General features: G+C 42.9%; 1 protein-coding gene across 6 annotated transcripts in view; it reads right to left on the bottom strand.

Annotated features, from left to right (window-relative positions):
- Positions 1-15968, bottom strand: part of SCMH1 (Scm polycomb group protein homolog 1) — a 205918-nt gene extending 189950 nt beyond the window's left edge. For 3 of the 6 annotated variants that reach the window (XM_055254815.2, XM_055254817.2, XM_063625167.1), the window contains exon 1: positions 15717-15968. The gene's annotated coding sequence lies outside the window, so the exon portion shown is untranslated. The remainder of the gene's footprint in view (positions 1-15716) is intronic. The other 3 variants (XM_063625166.1, XM_063625169.1, XM_055254823.2) reach the window with 1 other exon arrangement.
- Positions 15969-17995: the final 2027 nt, after the last annotated feature.

Raw genomic sequence — 17995 nt, 5'->3', positions numbered from 1 at the left:
CCTAGAATTTCTTCAAATGATGAGATTTGTAACTTAGAAAGTTAGAAAAATAACTCTAGTGGCTGTTTAGAGGGAAAAGACCAACTAGCAAATATAAAGCATAAGCAATATAAAAAAAAATAGAAAATTTCAGATGACATAAGGATTACTTTTGTAAATGTTTAGCATCTGGCAAACAATGAATAAAGACTTTTAAGTTCACAGAAAAAGGCGAAAGTAGTCAAGAAAGGCTTAGATATGCAAGTAGATTTTTAGAAAGACATTAAGCCATCAAGGTCCAGACCCAAATTCATTTAGTCAACAAATATTAATATTATTTATTATATAGGTTACACTATTTACTGAAATACCTACTTAAATACTAGGTGCTCGGGATACAATATTGAACAGAAGACATGGTCCCTGCTATTCTGACATATATTAATCAACCAAAAAATACAAATATGGCTTCATTTAAAAAACTAATTATAAATACTACAAAGCAAAGTCACAAGGTACTATGAAATGTGCAACATGGAGATTATTTTGAATAGATTCTGGGAGATCAAGGAAGGATTCCCTAAGGAAGTTATGTCTCCATTGAAATCTAAACAATGAATAGACAAGGAAGGGGAGAGAGCATTCTAGGCAGAGGGAACAATCATAAGAAAAAACCCTGAGGTGGGATGGGGCATGACTAGCCCACAGAACAGAAAGGGTGATGCATAGAAAGCAGATAGTTCTGCAACCCCATCCCCCACCAACACTCTCACCACAGATCATGTTAGCTCTGCTGATTTAAAATCCTTCAGTGACTTTCCATTGCACTGATATACAAATGGCATTTTCCCTTTTGGTCTACATGACATGGAGCCTACCTTCTGAGCCTCATATGGTGCCATAATCCCCTAGCTAAGTTCCAGTCACATTGGCTCCCTTTTTGATTCTTGAATATATGAGGGTCTTTCCTGTCTCTGAGACTTGGCACATGCTGTTTGCTCTGCCTGGGAGTGTCTGACTTTTGATTTATTCTTTCTCAGCTAAAAAATCACCTCCTCGTAGAGCACTATACAACTGCCCTTCCATAGTCACTCTGTTTAAATTTAATGTAAAAATTATATTGTTGAGCCTTTAATTTTAAAAGAAAGGAAATTCTGACACAGGCTACAACACAGATGAAACTTGAAGACATGCTGAGTGACATAAGCCAGTGACAAGAGGGAAAACACTGTATGATTCCACTCATATGAAGTGCATAGAGTATTACAGTCAAATTCATAGAGACACAAAGTAGAATGGTGGTTGCCAGGAGCTGGAGGGAGGGAGGAATGTATGCCATGGATGCAACTAGCTGGGGCCTATGTCGCAAGGGGTAAAGAAATTTACCAAGACAGTTATAGGGAAAGAAAGGCAGATTTGGCTGGGCGCAGTGGCTCACATCTGTAATCCTAGCACTTTGGGAAGCCAAGGTGGGCAGATCATGAGGTCAGGAGTTCAAGACCAGTCTGGCTAACATAGTGAAACCCCATCTCTACTAAAAAATACAAAAAATTAGACGGGCATGGTGGTGTGCACCTGTAATCCCTGCTACTCGGGAGGCTGAGGCAGGAGAATCATGTGAACCCTGGAGGCGGAGGTTGCAGTGAGCTGGTGAGCTGAGATTGCACCATTGCACTCCTGCCCGGTCGACAGTGCAAGACTCTGTCTCGAAAAAAAAAAAAGGCAGATTTATTAGAGAAAGTATGAAAATATGTTGCAAGGGTGCAATAGGCAGCACAGCAGAGAAGGGGCTGTCTACAAAAAGGCAAGGACTGGAAGGAAGTTTTACAGGGTCATGCTGGAGGGCGCTATGAGGACAAGGTAGTTGTGCCAGTGGTTGTTTGTAATTAGCTGTCTCTCGGAACAATTGTTCATTGTTTTCCCCTACCTGTGGCTCCTTCCTCGTTGCTGCTTACTTATTGGGACTCCACAATGTATAATTATTGTTTAATGGATAGAGTTTCAGTTTAACAAAATGAAACAAGTTCTGGAGATGGATGGTGATGATGGTTGCGCAGCAATGTGACTATACTTAGTACCGTTAAAAATGGTTGAAATGGTAAATTTTATGTTACATATATTTTACCACAAATTAAAAAATAATTAAAGAAAACATTCTATAAGCTACAGTAAGACCAGCAGGAAGCATATAAAGAATGTAACGAGCCAAGCACAGTGGCTCATGCCTGTAATCCCAGCAGTTTGGGAGGCTGAGGTGGGAGGATCACTTAAGCCTAGGAGTTCAAGACCAGCCCTGGCAACATGGTGAGACCCCATTTCTACAAAATAAAAAAAAAAAATTAGCTGGGTGTGGTGGTGCGCACCTGTGGTTCCAGCTACTCAGGAGGCTGCAGTGAGCCGTGATCACGTCACTGCACTCAAGCCTGGGTGACACAGCAAGATCCTGACTCAGGGGGAAAAAAAAAAAAAAAGGAATGTAGGGAGAATAGTATAATTATCAGACTTAAAATTTTAAATATTTAACCCTGAAAGCAACATGGAAAATGATTAAAGGGGACCCACAGCAGTTGTAGGCAAAGTGTTTGGATGCAACTGTAGTAATTCAGAAGAGAGATGACAGAAGCTTGGACCAGGTTGGTGGCAGTTAAGATTCATTCATTCGGAGGCCAAGGTGGGTGGATCACCTGAGGTCAGGAGTTCGAAACCAGCCTGACCAATGTGGTGAAACCCTATCTCTACTAAAAATACAAAAACTAGCCAGGCATGATGGCACATGCCTGTAATCCCAGCTACTTGGGAGGCTGAGGCAGGAGAATCACTTAAACCCAGGGGGTGGAGGTTGCAGTGAGCCAAGATTGTGCCATTGCACTCCAGCCTAGGCTACAAAAGCAAAACTCCAACCCCCTACCAAAAAAAAAAAAAAGATTCATTCATTCATTTAACTTTTTAATGAATGCTATTACATGCCATGCACTGTGATAGGAGTCACATGTAAGAATAAGATTGGCAATGCGGCACTATTCACAATAGCAAAGACTTGGAACCAACCCAAATGTCCATCAATGGCAGACTAGATTAAGAAAATGTGGCACATATACACCATGGAATACTATGTAGCCATGAAAAAGATGAGTTCATGCCCTTTGTAGGCACATGGATGAAGCTGGAAACCATCATTCTGAGCAAACTATCACAAGGACAGAAAACCAAGCACTGCATGTTCCCACTCATAGGTGGGAAGTGAACAATGAGAACACTTGGACACAGGGAGGGGAACAGCACACACCAGGGCCTCTCAGACGGTAGGGGGCTGGGGGAGGGATAGCATTAGGAGAAATACCTAATGTAAATGACAAGTTAATGGGTGCAGCAAACCAACATGGCACATGTATACATATGTAACAAACCTGCACGTTGTGCACATGTACCCTAGAACTTAAAGTACAATTTAAAAAAAAAAAGAATAAGATTGGCAAGACCCCTGCCCTCGTGTCCTCATGGAACTTAACAAGTAAGCAAATAAATAATTACATATTGTGATTAAGTGCTATAACAGAATAAACAGAGTGACTGTGGGAGGGCAGTCAGTATGGCCTCTATGAGGAGGTAATGTTTAAGAATGAATCAAGAGTCAGGGGAAGACTCTCCCAGGCAGATGAAACAGTATGTGCCAAGTCTGAGAGACAGGAAAGAGCTTCATATCTTCAAGAAACGAAACAGGAGCCAATGTAACTAGAACTTAGCTAGGGGATGGTGGCACTATGTGAGGCTAAGAAGGTAGTCTCCATATAATGTAGACCACAAGGGAAAATATCATTTGCATATCCAATGCAATGGAAAGCCACTGAAGGATTTTAGGCAGAGAAACGATCTGATCTGTGGTGACCGCATCGGTGGAGGATAGGGTACAAAAGTAGACACACGAAAGCCATATAGGGGGTTGATATAATGGTCCAAAAGAACTATGGTGGCCTAGACTAGAATAAAGGAAGTGGTGATGGGGAGGAGTGGAAAGATTCATTAGACATTTAGGATATAGTCCTAAGGAGTATCAGCAATGAACTAAAAATGGAGAAAAGATAATTTAACAAATGATTCCCAGCCAGGCACCATCCCAGCACTTCAGGAGGCTGAGGCAAGAGGATCACTGGAGCCCAGGAGTTCAAGACTAGCTTGGGCAAGATGGCAAGACTTTATCCCTATAAAATAAAAATTTAAAAATTAGCTGGGTTCCATAGCACACACCTGTAGTCTTACCTACTCAGAAGGCTGAGGGAAGAGGATCCCCTGAGCCCAGGAATTCAAGGCAGCAGTGAGCTATGATCGCATCACTGCACTCCAGCCTGAGCAACGAAGCAAGACCCTACCTCTTAAAAAAAAAAAAAATTAAAGAAATGATTCTCAGTTTTTAGGCCTGAACAAATAGATGAATTAGGGGGCTGTTCACTGAAACTGGCAACAATGAGTAAGTATCAGAATTACTTAGAGAGCTTTTAGAAAATATTAATTCCTATGTTCTATCCCCTTAGAGATCCCAATTCAATATATTTTTTTGGCACATGGTACTTTTAATTTTAAAAATCTCTCCAGGTGATTTTGATATTCAACAAGGTTTGGGACTTGCTGCTACAGACAAAGTTAACCAGAGTAGATTATTATTGCTTGCAAATTAAAGAACCCCATATGATTAGAAATTGGTTTGTGGGAGTGGCACAAATGATAGTCCCTAAAACATAGAACTGACTGGATCAAAGTTGAGAACAGAACAATAGAATTCTATATACCATGTTGAGAGGTTGGCCATCTTTATAATGTGCTATGAGACAGCTGATTAAACTGTGGTCTATTTTGTACTGGGATTCACTATTACTAGGACTTGGCATGTTTTTGACACTATATACATAAGAGACTGAGGTAGAAAAAGTTCATATGACATCCACCTAGTATACATTCTGGCACATGCATCTACCAACAGACTGCAGTTTGTCAGTCGTATCAAATGAGTCAACTAAATTAGGTACATCATTTTATGAAGAAATATGTTTTATTTAAATCTCAAAGAAATAATATCTAAAATTATTCTAATTTTATTGTAACTTTTTAAAAATAAACTGTTTCTATTAGAACAGTTTTAGATTTACAGAAAAACTGCAGATAGTTCCCATATACCCTGTACTATTTCCCCTACTACTAACATTCTACATTAGTATGGCATATTTGTTACAATTCTTGAACCAATAGTGATACCTTATTAACTAAAGTCCACACTTTATTCAGACTTCCTTAATTTTTACCTGAGATTACTTTTCTATGACAGGACCCCATCCAGTATACTATGCTACATTATATTTAGTCATTATGTCTTCTTAGCCTCTTCTTGGCTGACACTTTCCCAGACGTTCCTTGTTTGATGACCTTAACAGTTTTGTGGAGTATTAGAAATTTTATAGGCCAGGTGTGGTGGCTCACGCCTGTAATCCCAGCACTTTGGGAGGCAGAGGCGGGCAGATCATGAGGTCAGGAGTTCGAGAACAGCCCGGCCAACATAGTGAAACTCTGTCTCTATTAAAAATACAAAAAATTAGCCGGGCGTGGTGGTAGGCGCCTGTAATCCTGGCTACTCAGGAGGCTGAGGCAGGAGAATCGCTTGAACCTAGGGAGGTGGAGGTTACAGCGAGCCAAGATCACACACACTGCACACCAGCCGGGGTGACCGTGCGAGACTCTGTCTCAAAAAAAAAAAAAAAAAAAGAAAGAAATTTTATAAAATGTACGTCACTTGGGATTATCTGATGTTTTCTCATGATTAGACTCAGGTTATGGCTTTAGGGGAGGAAGAGAACTTAGGTAAAGTTATTATGTCTGTCACCTAAATAGCAAAACCCACTGAGGGAAGAAACCCTATCTTATTCTCACCTTTTTATCCTTAGTACATAGCTGGTAAAGGTTGAAAAGCAGAAGTGGATGCAAACCAAAGGTTAAAGGGGTACAGAAATGTTATAATTTATTAAAATATGAGCACTGGTCCTAACAAGGAATCTAGTCATATATCTGCTCAAATTAAAAAATAAATATGACTTTGATTTGCTAAACGATTTCATTCTTCTATCCAGGGATCTTTTGTTTGCCTACATTGTTTGGTGAGATAGAAGATATATTCAGACTAAAAATATATGTCAATTCCTGCAAGTAAACCTTGCCTCCTGTACTGATAAAGTCTCGGAATTATATAACACTTCTGTGGGGCACACATATGGTGAAATGAAAAGAGGACTGGGGTTGAAGTCAGGCTGGTCTGGGCTTGAAACCAAGTCCTATTACTTATAAACTGCATAATCTTGGCCAGCTATCTCTGAGTCTCAGTTTCTTTATGTATAAAATAGAGGTGATAATACCTATATGCAGGTGGGTAAAAATAACGTGTTTATATGTTTCAACACCTCTGACTGATACTCAAAAAAGGTTATTCCCTTTTTTAGTACAGTACATTATATAGAGTAGCTCTGCTTTAAATACATTTTGGAATAAGGCAACATATGTATAAACAAACAAACACAGAAGATGCTGATTGTTACTTTCACAAATTGGATAAACGAATTCTGAAACAATTTCACATGCCTTTTGTTTTTTCACGTACCTAGTACATGTCTGCTATGTGGCAGCCCCTCAAATGTTTGATGATTCTTCCATCAGATATCCAGGACCAAGAGTCAAGAGAACCAGATTCCAGTTTTTGACCCTCGACAAACAAGTCCCTTCTTTAGGCCTCAGTTTCTTTACTAAATAAATGACCTAATAGTTACAGAACTTGAGAGTTAGAAGAGATCTTAGAAATCATTCACGGCAACTCCTTGCCTAAATCACAGAGCCAGTGAGTGGCAAACTGGGACTTGAATCAGGACTCTTAATCACTAAGCCATATAACTCTTTCCACATACCATGCAGCTTATGAGGTCTCTTTCACCTTCTTGTCTATGAAATATTCGGGATTGAACTACTACTGTTCTTTAGAATATCATCCCATTCTGAAAAATCCACTAAACTAGCAAGCTAAGTTTTATCTTTATCAAAACCAGAAAGTATAGAAGAATAAACAAAATTGTCACTATCAATCATAGTTACCTAAGAGTAACTATGACTATAGATAGCAGAAGATCAAAAGTCTTTCGATCATGTTAATATATCAAGTACTTAAATATGGAGATGATCTATTATTAATAGTCCCTGATTATATCTTCTTCATAAATCAATGAAATTATAATCACTGGCCCACAGAACTGATAGACTGAATCACTAGTATTCTGAGATATCCATATCTCTATCATCCCGGTATTCCTTACTGTAACTTACAGCAAAATGATTTTTTTAAAAATATCCAATGATCTCTTTTTAGGATTCCCATTTCATGTCTTTAGGGCCTTTCACACTGCTGACTATTCCTTTCTTTTTGAAACTTACCGTTGTTCTCTTGGCATCCAAAACATCACTTTCTCCTGATTATGCTTATGGTATAGTGATTCAGAATATAGCTTACTGGACAAGAGCACAGACTGTAGATTCAGACTGCCAGAGTCCAAATCCTGGCTCTACCACTTGCTATCCCTGTGATCTTTCACAGGTTACTTAACTTTGTGCTTGTTTAGTAAGTACTATAAAGGTATCTGTTGTTATTATTGTTCCTTAGTCTCTTCTTCTACTGTGTTTCTTTAACCTCCACATATTCCACCTGGCAGATTCCACCCACTGAAAGGGGTCTTTACCTCTTCCTATCTGGAAAGGCTTCTCTCATCTCCTCACCCTCTATCTGGTGAATTCCTTCTCAATCTTTAAGATTCAGTTTAGGGCCAGGCATGACAGCTCACGCCTGTAATTCCAGCACTTTGGAAGGCCGAGGTGGGAGGATTACTTCAGGCTAGGAGTTTGAGAACAGCCTGACAACACAGCAAGACCCCTGTTTTTTTTCTTTCTGCTCTTTAAAATAATTCCACATACAATCATTCCCGATATTGAAAAGTTTTAAAAAATTATCTGGGCATGAGCACACACCTGTAATCCTAGCTACTTGGAAGGTTGAGGCAGGAGGATTACTTTAGCTATGATCACAATACTGCACTCCAGCCTGGGCAACGGAGCAAAACTCTGTTTTTCTTTTTTTCTTTTTTTTTGAGACGCAGTCTCGCTCTGTCATCCAGGCTGGAATGCAGTGGCACAATCTCGGCTCACTGCAAGCTCCGCCTCCCAGGTTCACGCCATTCTCCTGCCTCAGACTCCGGAGTAGCTGGGACTACAGGCACCCGTCATCACGCCTGGCTAATTTTTTGTATTTTTAGTAGAGAGGGGGTTTCACCGTGTTAACCAGGATGGTCTCGAACTCCTGACCTCATGATCAGCCCACCTCGGCCTCCCAAAGTGCTGGGATTACAGGCGTGAGCCACCGCGCCCGGCAAAACTCTGTCTCTTAAAAAAACTTAAACAAAAAGATTCAGTTCAAATGTCATTCTCTCTCTCTGGAACCTTTCCAAATGTCACTTCCCTCCTTCTGCCTTGGCCATCAGTTGTTCCTGCCCTAGTGTTCCCATAGTACTTTGAATATGTTTCCACCATGCCAAGCTTATTTTTGTATTTTTTGCAGATACAGGGTTTCACCAAGTTGCCCAGGCTGGTCTCAAACTCCTGGGCTCAAGAGATTTGACCACCTTGGCTTCCCAAAGTACTGGAATTACAGGTGTGAGTTACCGCGCCCAGTGCATTTTGAATATATTTCAACCAGAACATTAGTTACATTAGATTGAATAGGCCACTTGAATCTGCCTATATTAAATCATTTTAGACCTACAAAAACAGAAATTTTATGATTCACTCTAATATTAGTGGTGAGTAAAAAATTTTATGATTCACCCTAATATTAGTATTTCTTTATACTTCTGCTGTCCCCTCCCTCCCTGTATTATGCTCATAACAAGAGTGGAATGCTATTTATTCTTTAAAAATATACATATATTTGAGAGGCCGAGGCAGATCACATAGTCAGGAGTTTGAAACCAGCCTGACCAACATGGTGAAACCCCATCTCTACTAAAAATACAAAATTTAGCCAGGCGTGGTAGTGCATGTCTGTAATCCCAGCTACTCAGGAGGCTGAGGCAGGAGAATCGCTTGAACCCAGGAGGTGGAGGTTGCAGTGAGCCGAGATCGCGCCACTGCACTCCAGCCTGGGAGACAGAACGAGACTCCTTCTTAAAAAAAAAAAAAAAAAAAGAAAAAGAAAAAGAAAAGTTCAGATATATAAAAAGGCATAAAGAATAATTAATAGATACCCATATATCCACAACTCAGTTGAAAAATATTTACTTATTCAATTTAAGCTCTCTGTGTGCCCTTCTTCGCATTATTCTTGGTCTTTTCTCCCCAACTTACCCTTTGGAGATACCTACTATCCTTAATTTGGTATTTATAATTACCATGTATTTCTTTATTACATAAGTATGCCTCCCTAAATAATACATGCATGTCGAGCTTTATATAAATGTGTTCTGCAATTCGCCTTTTTCATTCAACCTGTTATTTGTGAGATTTGCTCATGTTACTATATAGATCTAGTTCACTCATTTCACTATTGTATGGAATTCTATTAAGTAAATATACCACAATATTTTCATTCTTTTATTGACAGGCATTTAGACTAGTTCAAATTTTTTGCTGTAGCAATGTTGCATGAATATTTTTGAACATCCCTTTATGCATACATTGGAGAGTTTCCAAAGGGTATATACCTAGGAGTGGAATTGCTAGATTGTAGTTTATGTGCATTTTCATCTTAACAGATATTGTATAAGAATATATTATATCAGAAACCAAGGGTGTGTATAGCCAAAGAGCACAGGTGTTTTAAGAAGATGGAGAAGTAATGGTCCAGATATAGTGGAGAGTAAAAAAATACAATTATCTTCACCTCTCTTCTTTGGGATGGGAGGGGTGCAGGAGAATGTGCTGCATCCACTTAAAAGAGCTACAGAGGAAGTAGTACGTTCTCCATGACTCAGGAGAGAGCCTGGCTTCCACTCAAGGCCAGGACACACAAAAAGACATCCAATAAAATGGTTAACAATGTAGGAAACAGGGGTTTGAGAGAACAAATAGAAGGAGCAAAAAAGCAGTGCTGGGAGAGAGTAAAAGGAAGCCAGGTCAGAACAAGAATAACAGTACGGAAGACAGACCGTTTGATTCTGGGACAAAGATAACAGGTGATAAGTCTTGCTGGGTTTATCTGGCTATAAGGTTATCAAAAGGTTTCAGGGCCCCCCCCCCCGCCCTTTGGATACCAAATTCCAAGGATGATCAGGTCCCTACATAAAATCATATTTGCATATGATCTACACACATCCTCCTATATATTTTAACATCTCTAGATTATAAAACCTAACACAATACAAGTGCTGTGTAAATAGTTGTTATACTATTGTTTAGGGAATAATGACAAGAAAAAAGTCTGTACATGTTCAGTACAGATGCAACCATCCCTTTTTTTCCATATTTTCAATCCATAATTGGTTGAATACACAGATGCAGAACCCATGGATACAGAGGGCCAAATGTAATTAGTCCTAGCAGTTTACTGGTGGCTAGAGAGTTAACACTAAGGCCTTGGAATGCTGTGGTTAAATTCCCTCATTCACAGATGGGGAGAGAAAGACCCAACATTTGAGTGCCTGATATGTGACCAACATTATGTAAAGTACTTTGCACTTTATCTTAGTTAAACCTTACAGCTACATCTTCCTTCATTTTATAAATGACAAAGTAAAAGTGATCTGCCAGGGGTTGTGCAGTTAATTTTTAGTGACAGTGAGGAACTCAGGTTTCCTTTCAAATCTTAGTCAGTATGGTTGAATGAAAAAGACAGAATTTGAAATTAGAGCTTCTTTGGTTACTTTCTACCAGTGAGATCTTGTATGTTTCTTAACCTCGCTAAGCCTATCAATCAAATAAGATTACTGCAAAGATTAACCTACAACTACAAAACAAATCTTAGATTTTTTTAACCTAAAATTGGCCTACACAGGAACTTATTTTCAAGTGTGGAATTTCTTATTTGGTTTATTGCAAACAAAAATTTGAAGTTTCTGAATTGATGCCTATACATTTTACAGATAGTAAACTGAGGTACGGAAAGAGGACATCCAATGTGTGGCTCCCTAATGTATCCAGAATCAACTCCAAGCTGCATCAGAGTTTCGGATCTTTAATACCAAGGCCCCAGCCCATCTCTCTAGCCATATTTCCTACTATTAACTTTTACAAATACAATACTCAAACCTGTGGTAGCTATTTTTAACAAAGATACCATACCCTATGCTTTCCCTATTTTATACCTAAATTATTTACTCTATTGAAATTTGTTCATGGCCCAAGTAAAATTCATTTTGAAAATGAAGCCCAACCTTGTTTCCAAATGTTTAGAAATGACAGCTCCCTCCTCTGAACTGCTTTATCACTTTGCTACTACCTCCCTTAAGAGTACTCTCTATGTTCTATTTTATAATTTAGGTAAGCATGTAAAAGGTTCATTTCAGCTAGCAGAGCATAAGCCCCTTAAAGGAAGGAAGAAAGGAACTAATATTTACTTTGTATCTATGAATCACCAATCGCTTGTGATTTTATGTGTACGGTATATTTTTTCATGTAATATTTGTGATATCCTATGAAGTACAAATTTTTTACAGATAAGGACACTGAAGTTCACAAAGGCTAAATAATTTGTTTATAGTCATAAAGCTAGTAAGTGACAGAGTCTAGATCTGAATTTTGGTGTTTCTAACTCCAAAGCCTAGGCTCTTTCCACTATATTCTGTGTAGAAAACCATGGGTATATCCTCACTGCTTTATCTGATTGTTCCCTACCCACCCACTAATGATCATCAGAGGAAAAAAACCTCCACTGCCCTTTGTCATTAAGTATTAGCAGAAAGGATTCAATATGAGGTATGTGCCCTCCCACTTTCCAAGACTAAGAACAGACTCTTCAGAGCAAACAGAATGATTAATATGAGTCCTGAATAAAGATAAAGAGATCAGAACTCTGCCTCCAGGAAGGAAAAGTAAAAAAACTATTACCTTCTCACTCTTGTGTTTAAAAACCCCTCCTCCTTCAAGGTTTGCACCATCTGGCTATATCACTCTCTACCCCACCTCCTCATCTGTCATGTACCACCCTCCTGATTAATCCCCTATCTTTACTGCACCTGGGTCACATCTTTCTTCCCCACATCCCATCATCCTCAATCACTTCACTCTCCACACAGATGACTCATTCAATATACTAGCCTCGCAATTCCTTGTCATACTTAGCTTTACTGACCTTCGCCTCTGCTGTATTTTAGCTACCTATACACAGAGACCTCGCTGTCACCTAGAACAGTCCCAATATCAGACAACTTAACTCGATATTCCACTTTCTGACCACATCTCTTTTTTTTCCCAGCTTACTTCCGCTATATTTGCTCATTGATCTAACTCAAGAAATTGAAAATCTTCAAGTCCAGAATTGAACTCATCATCAATTGTTTCCTGTCTCAGTTAAAATTACCAACATATCCTTAGTCATCCAAGGCAAAAACCTGAGCATCACCCGGGACTCCTCACCCTCTCACCTGCACATACAATCAATCATTAAAGCCTTATACATTTTCTCAGATTCATTTCTTTCTCTTCATCCCTATGACCACATTTAAAAAATGTTACTTCAACCATGTCTGATAGACACCTTCCAGTGATTAAATAAAAATAAAAAAAAATACCACCTACTGAATTGATTTCAGGATACTTATGCATACAAGGTCCACCATGACATGGCCTCTGACCGTATTTCCAGCCTTACAACTTACCACTTATTGTTATATTCCTAGCAGTCCCAAACTGTTTGTGGTTCTCTACGCGAGCCATTCCTTTTCTCACATTGATGCCTTTGCTCAAGCTGTTTTCTCTGTTTGAAGGACACTTTCTGCTCATGTTTGCCTCGCTTACTCCTACCTACCATTTAAGATTTGGGTCAGATATCATCTCTTCCCAAAGCCTTCCTTTAACTCCTAGGCTAGTCTAAGTGCTCTCACCTTTGGGCAACCTTTACTCTCGCCTTGTATATCTCAGCTATGCGTAGTTCTCATCTTTTATTCTGAGGTAATCTATTTAAGCATCTAATTTACCAGCTCCACAAGATTGGAAATCTTTGTAAACCCAGCTGAGCACAGTACATAGCATAGTGCTCGACCCATAGTAGGTACATAAGTGTACAGTGAAGGTTAGAACATACGAAGTTTAAATTTTCTTTTCTTTTTTAAAAGATGGGGTCTCATTCTGTCACTTGCTATGGCGTGATCATGGCTCACTGAAGCCTCAAACTCCTTGACTCAAACGGTCCTCCTGCCTCGGCCTCCTGAGTAGCTGAGACTACAGACATGCACCATCATGCCCAGCTATATTTTTATTTTTATTTTTTGTAGAGACAGGGTCTTGCTATGTAGCCCAGGCTGGTCCAGAACTCCTGGCCTCAAAGAGTTGCCTGCCTCAGCTTCCCAAAGTGCTGGGATTATAAGCATGAGCCCCCGCATCCAGCCCTAAGTTTAAATTTTCAGTGGGATATTCACATCAATTCTTTCTCACAGTTAAGTGTCCTCTACCTTTCACTCCAAGTCCTTCGCAAGGAAAGAATCAGGGCCTTTCCTCTGGATCTGTATAGTTCCATTGAGAATGGTGCTCTGCAAATGTTTACCCAACTTACATAAAAGGGAACAACATTTGCACAAACATACCAAAAATCAAAACTTGACATATGTGCTACAAAGTTCAAAACTACTGACCAATTTAAAAAATGAAGGCATAAGAACAAAAATAAAGAACCAATTCTGACCGCTGGTATGTGCTTGTCTAAGTTGTAAAAACAGTGAAACTTTGCTTAGTACTTACACAGGATCCCAGATGTAAGAGCCTGGCATTTTATCTACAAGGCCATCTCATCTCTACTGGGCTTAAAACATTACTAACCTGCAGAGTTGCTTAGGCAAGAGTTTAGGAGGTTGGTAAGTAAGCAACAAAAAGTGTTCTTTTTCATAGTAATTTTGGGCCTTCTGCTGGCAGTTAGAAGTAGAGCAGAGTTCAATGTAATAAAGCATTTCCCTCTGCAACCAAATATTAAAATTGCAGTTTGGCACTAAACTAGGTCTCAATCCTTTTCAGAGTTTTAAAAAAAAAAAAGAGCTCTTCTATTTGCATGGCACATTACACTTTAACAAGACATTCTGATGTACATTAGTTAGCACATTTGATACAGTGTTTATAGACATTTTTTAAAAGGAAGGAAACCCCCAAATTTCCACAAAATACGATGTCTTCTAGTTTGTTTGAACAAACACTACTGTTTTCTATTTTTTTTTTTTTAAGTTCAAAATACAGTACAGAAATGAGGAAGGGAATCTAGAGTACTTTTGATTTAAGCAGGTCAATCCTTGGGGGTGTTTCTTAGAGAAACTTACTAGGTTTTGTCTCCAGGATCACTTTTAAGAAACTCTCCTTTAAGGGGATAGGGGGAAACTAAAGCTCATCCAGAGGACAGTTTAGAGAACCACAGCAGATGAGAGACAACTGAAGGAAGTGGAAGTGAAGACTCAGGGTACATGATTACTATCTTCAGATATCTTAACAGCTGCCCGTAAGGGAAAAGAACTAGGAAGGATGGGAGCTAGCTGTTTCTTTCAACTTATAACCAAATCTGTCCAGGAACAGAATGGGTTTCCTTTAAAGAGATTCGCTTCGGATCACTGGAAGAGGTTCCAAACGGGATCGTCAAATTATCGGGGGGGATTTGGGGATTTTCAAAGATACTTTGGCATGGGATGGGAGAAAGGCCCCCAGATGACTTTTAAATTCCCTTCTAGTCAGGAGATATTCCGGGGTTCACCCATGGGCTGGAAACCACTTTCGATGCTCTTGGGGCTGGCACACAGCTGTGCCCACGTGTCTGGCCCCCCGGGCCGCTGTGGCTCACTTCGGTGCGGGCCGCTCTCCCTGCCCGTTTCCGGCGGGGCACCGGGGCAGGCGGCACACGTGAGTCGGCCGGCCGGGGCCCAGCCCCTAGGACGCTGCTGACAGCTCCGGGCCCTAGGCGACCCCGCTCTCGGTGGGGGCCACGTCGCCCCGCCGACCTCTGTCCCTGCCTTCCCCGAACCGGGACCCAGCCAGCCAGAAGCACAGGCATTCCCACCTCTGGCGCCGGAGAGGACCGACTGACCCGCGCAGACGGAATCGCGCCGCCGCCCGGCCCTCGGCCCCCAGCCAGCCTGCCCCGACCCACCGGACCCGCCGGCCAGGACACGGCGACCCACACGGACCGCCCCCACGCCGACCCTCCAAAGGGCCCCCGGCCTTGGGTTTCCCGTGCCGGGGTCCCCGGGCCGTCCTGGCCGCGTCAGGGCCGCGACCGGACCGTGGGCCCCGCCCGCCGCCCGCCCGACCGCAGATGCAGAACCGGCCTCCGGGTTCGGGGCCGGGCTGACACGGCCCAGAGAGGGCCCGGCCCCGCGCGGACCACAGACTGGCAGGCCAGCCAGACAGACGGACAGGCGGACCCCGGCCCGGGGGTGCAGGCGCAGCGGCTGCGCAGGTCCCGCCGCCGCCCTCTGGCCCCAGGCGGCCCCTCAGGGCGCGAGCTTTTAGGCGGGCGGAGGCGGCCGCGAGGCGCTTACCTGCGGGCGCGGCGGGGGCGCGGGGCGGCTCACTCCCTTCCCGCCGCCATGTTTCCGCTGCGCAGGGAGGGAGCGGAGACGCGGGAAGGAGGCGGGCGGGCGGCTCCGCAGAGCGGCTGGCGGGCGGCGGGGGGCTCCACCGAGCTGGCGGCGGCGGCGGCTGAGGCGGGGGGCGGGGCGGGGGCTCCCCCGGCCCCTCCCCCGCGCCTCCCGCCGCGAGGTGGCGCGCGCCTAGGCCGTTGGGCTCGCGCGGGGGGCGGGGCGGCGCGCTGGAGGAGGGAGGGCGCGCGGGGACCCGGCCCGGCTGTACCCCGCCGGCCTGCCGACCCGGGTCCGGGGGCCCAGCTGGCTCCCGGACCAGCTCTCCGGTCCGCGTCCTGTAGATGGGTAAACTGAGGCCTGAGAGGGCGCGAGTGCGAGGGACGAGACCGAGGACTGGGGTTCGAATCCCGAGGACGCCAGTAGCCTGCTCTGAGGCCGCTTGGGGCTGGTGGAGGAGCCACCGGTCGGGCCCCCAAGACCGGCTGACGTGGGCCTCGCCTCGGGCGACTCCCGCCGGGCTAGTGGCTGGCCGTGTGGTGACCTTGGGCGAGTTACTTCGCACAGCCACCCAGGGGCCTCTTCTCCAACACGACAGCACTGCACCCGGACGGTAGGTGAGAGATGAGTTAGTGCTTGGATGCCCTAGTGGGTGTCAGCGTCCGCGGTCCTCCCTGCAGTGATCCCTTCAACAAGTACGCACTGAGCCCATGATGGGCCAGGTACAGTGCACAGGCTCATTCTTCCAGGCCCACCAGCAATGTTGGCTACACAATTCTATTTTTGTTTTGCTAGAGATGGAGCCTCATTTTGTCCCCCAGGTCGGGGTGCAGTGGCGCCATCATAGCTCACTGTAACCTCAAATTACTGGGCTCAAGTGATCCTCCTGCCTCAGCCTCCCAAAGCACTGGGACTACAGGCATGAGCCACTGCGCCTGGCACACAATTGGTTTAACCACCACATCATTTTAGCAGCTTAGGAAACTGACGTCTTGACTTCTGTTTTGGCTGCTTGAAAATACAGTGCAATATAAATCCCGAGACCTCTGCTGAGCTGGATGTGGAGTGGGTGTGGGCATCATTTAGAAGATGGCAATCCTCAGGTCACACAGGAATGTCTTGTTAATGATCCTTCTGTGAACAATGCTCCTTGGAGGGAAGTCCACCTAAGCAAGGCTGGAGCAGCAGATGGGGCAGCTGAGCCTGGATTACTTGCCTTGCCTCTAGAATAGGTCTTAGAGCATTGGACTGAAGGGGGGCCGCCTCCTTGTATCCTGGTATTGGTCTCAGTATCCGTCTGCCCATTCTTGAGAAATGGAAATGGTCAGAATCTATCCAGGTTCTGATCTGCATCCCTGCTGTCTAATTTAAACTTTCATTCCATGGCGTTTTGGGGAGTACCTGTCTCATGAAGAGCCCTGAGGTTACAAGGATAATTAGAGCCTAAATCTAAGGAGCCCATAGTTGGGGAAACTAGTATGTCAATAGCTAATGAGAGCACAGTGTTATAAGTGCTCATATTAGTTTTCTATTCCTGCATAACAGATTAGCACAAATTTTGCAGCTTAAAGCAACACCCATTGATTTACTCACAGTTGTGTAGGTCGGAAAACTGGCATGGTGTGGCTAGGTTTTCTGCTCGTGGTGTCGTAGGCTGAAATCAAGATGTCTAGAAGCTCCACAAGGGAAAGGTCTGCCCCAGGCTCCTTCGGGCTGTTGGCAGAATTCATGTCTGTGTAGGACTAGGATCCCACCGCTACATTGTTTTGCCAGCTCTCTGTTGGGGACCACTCTCAGGTCCTTGCCACGTGATCCCTTTTATCTCATCAACAGAGAACCTCTCTCATGTCAGTACCTCTCATTCTTTAAATATCTCTGATTTCCCTTCTTCAACCAGTCAGAGAACACTGTGAGCTTTTAAAAGACTTGTAATTAGGTCAGACCCACCTAGATAATCTTCCTACTTTAAGGTCACCTGTGCTGCATCACATACCCTAATCACATGGGTAAAATTCATCATAGCCACTGTCCCAGGGACTATGCAGAAGGTGTACATGAAGGTTAATCTAGGAAGCTACCTTAGAATTCTGCCTACTACATCCAGTGAGAAATGTTCTCTTAAACATTTTCTCTATGAACTCCCCTAGCAGTTTATTCTGTAACTCTGTCCATAGCACAATATATGTTGCCATTATTGGAGTATATTTCTAAACCTCTTTTCTAGGCTGAAAGCGTCTTGA

This window comes from Symphalangus syndactylus, chromosome 12, assembly GCF_028878055.3.
Source record: "Symphalangus syndactylus isolate Jambi chromosome 12, NHGRI_mSymSyn1-v2.1_pri, whole genome shotgun sequence".
Lineage (NCBI taxonomy): Eukaryota > Metazoa > Chordata > Mammalia > Primates > Hylobatidae > Symphalangus > Symphalangus syndactylus.
The sequence above is the reverse complement of the archived record's forward strand: the minus strand, read 5'-3'. Positions and strand labels throughout refer to the sequence as shown.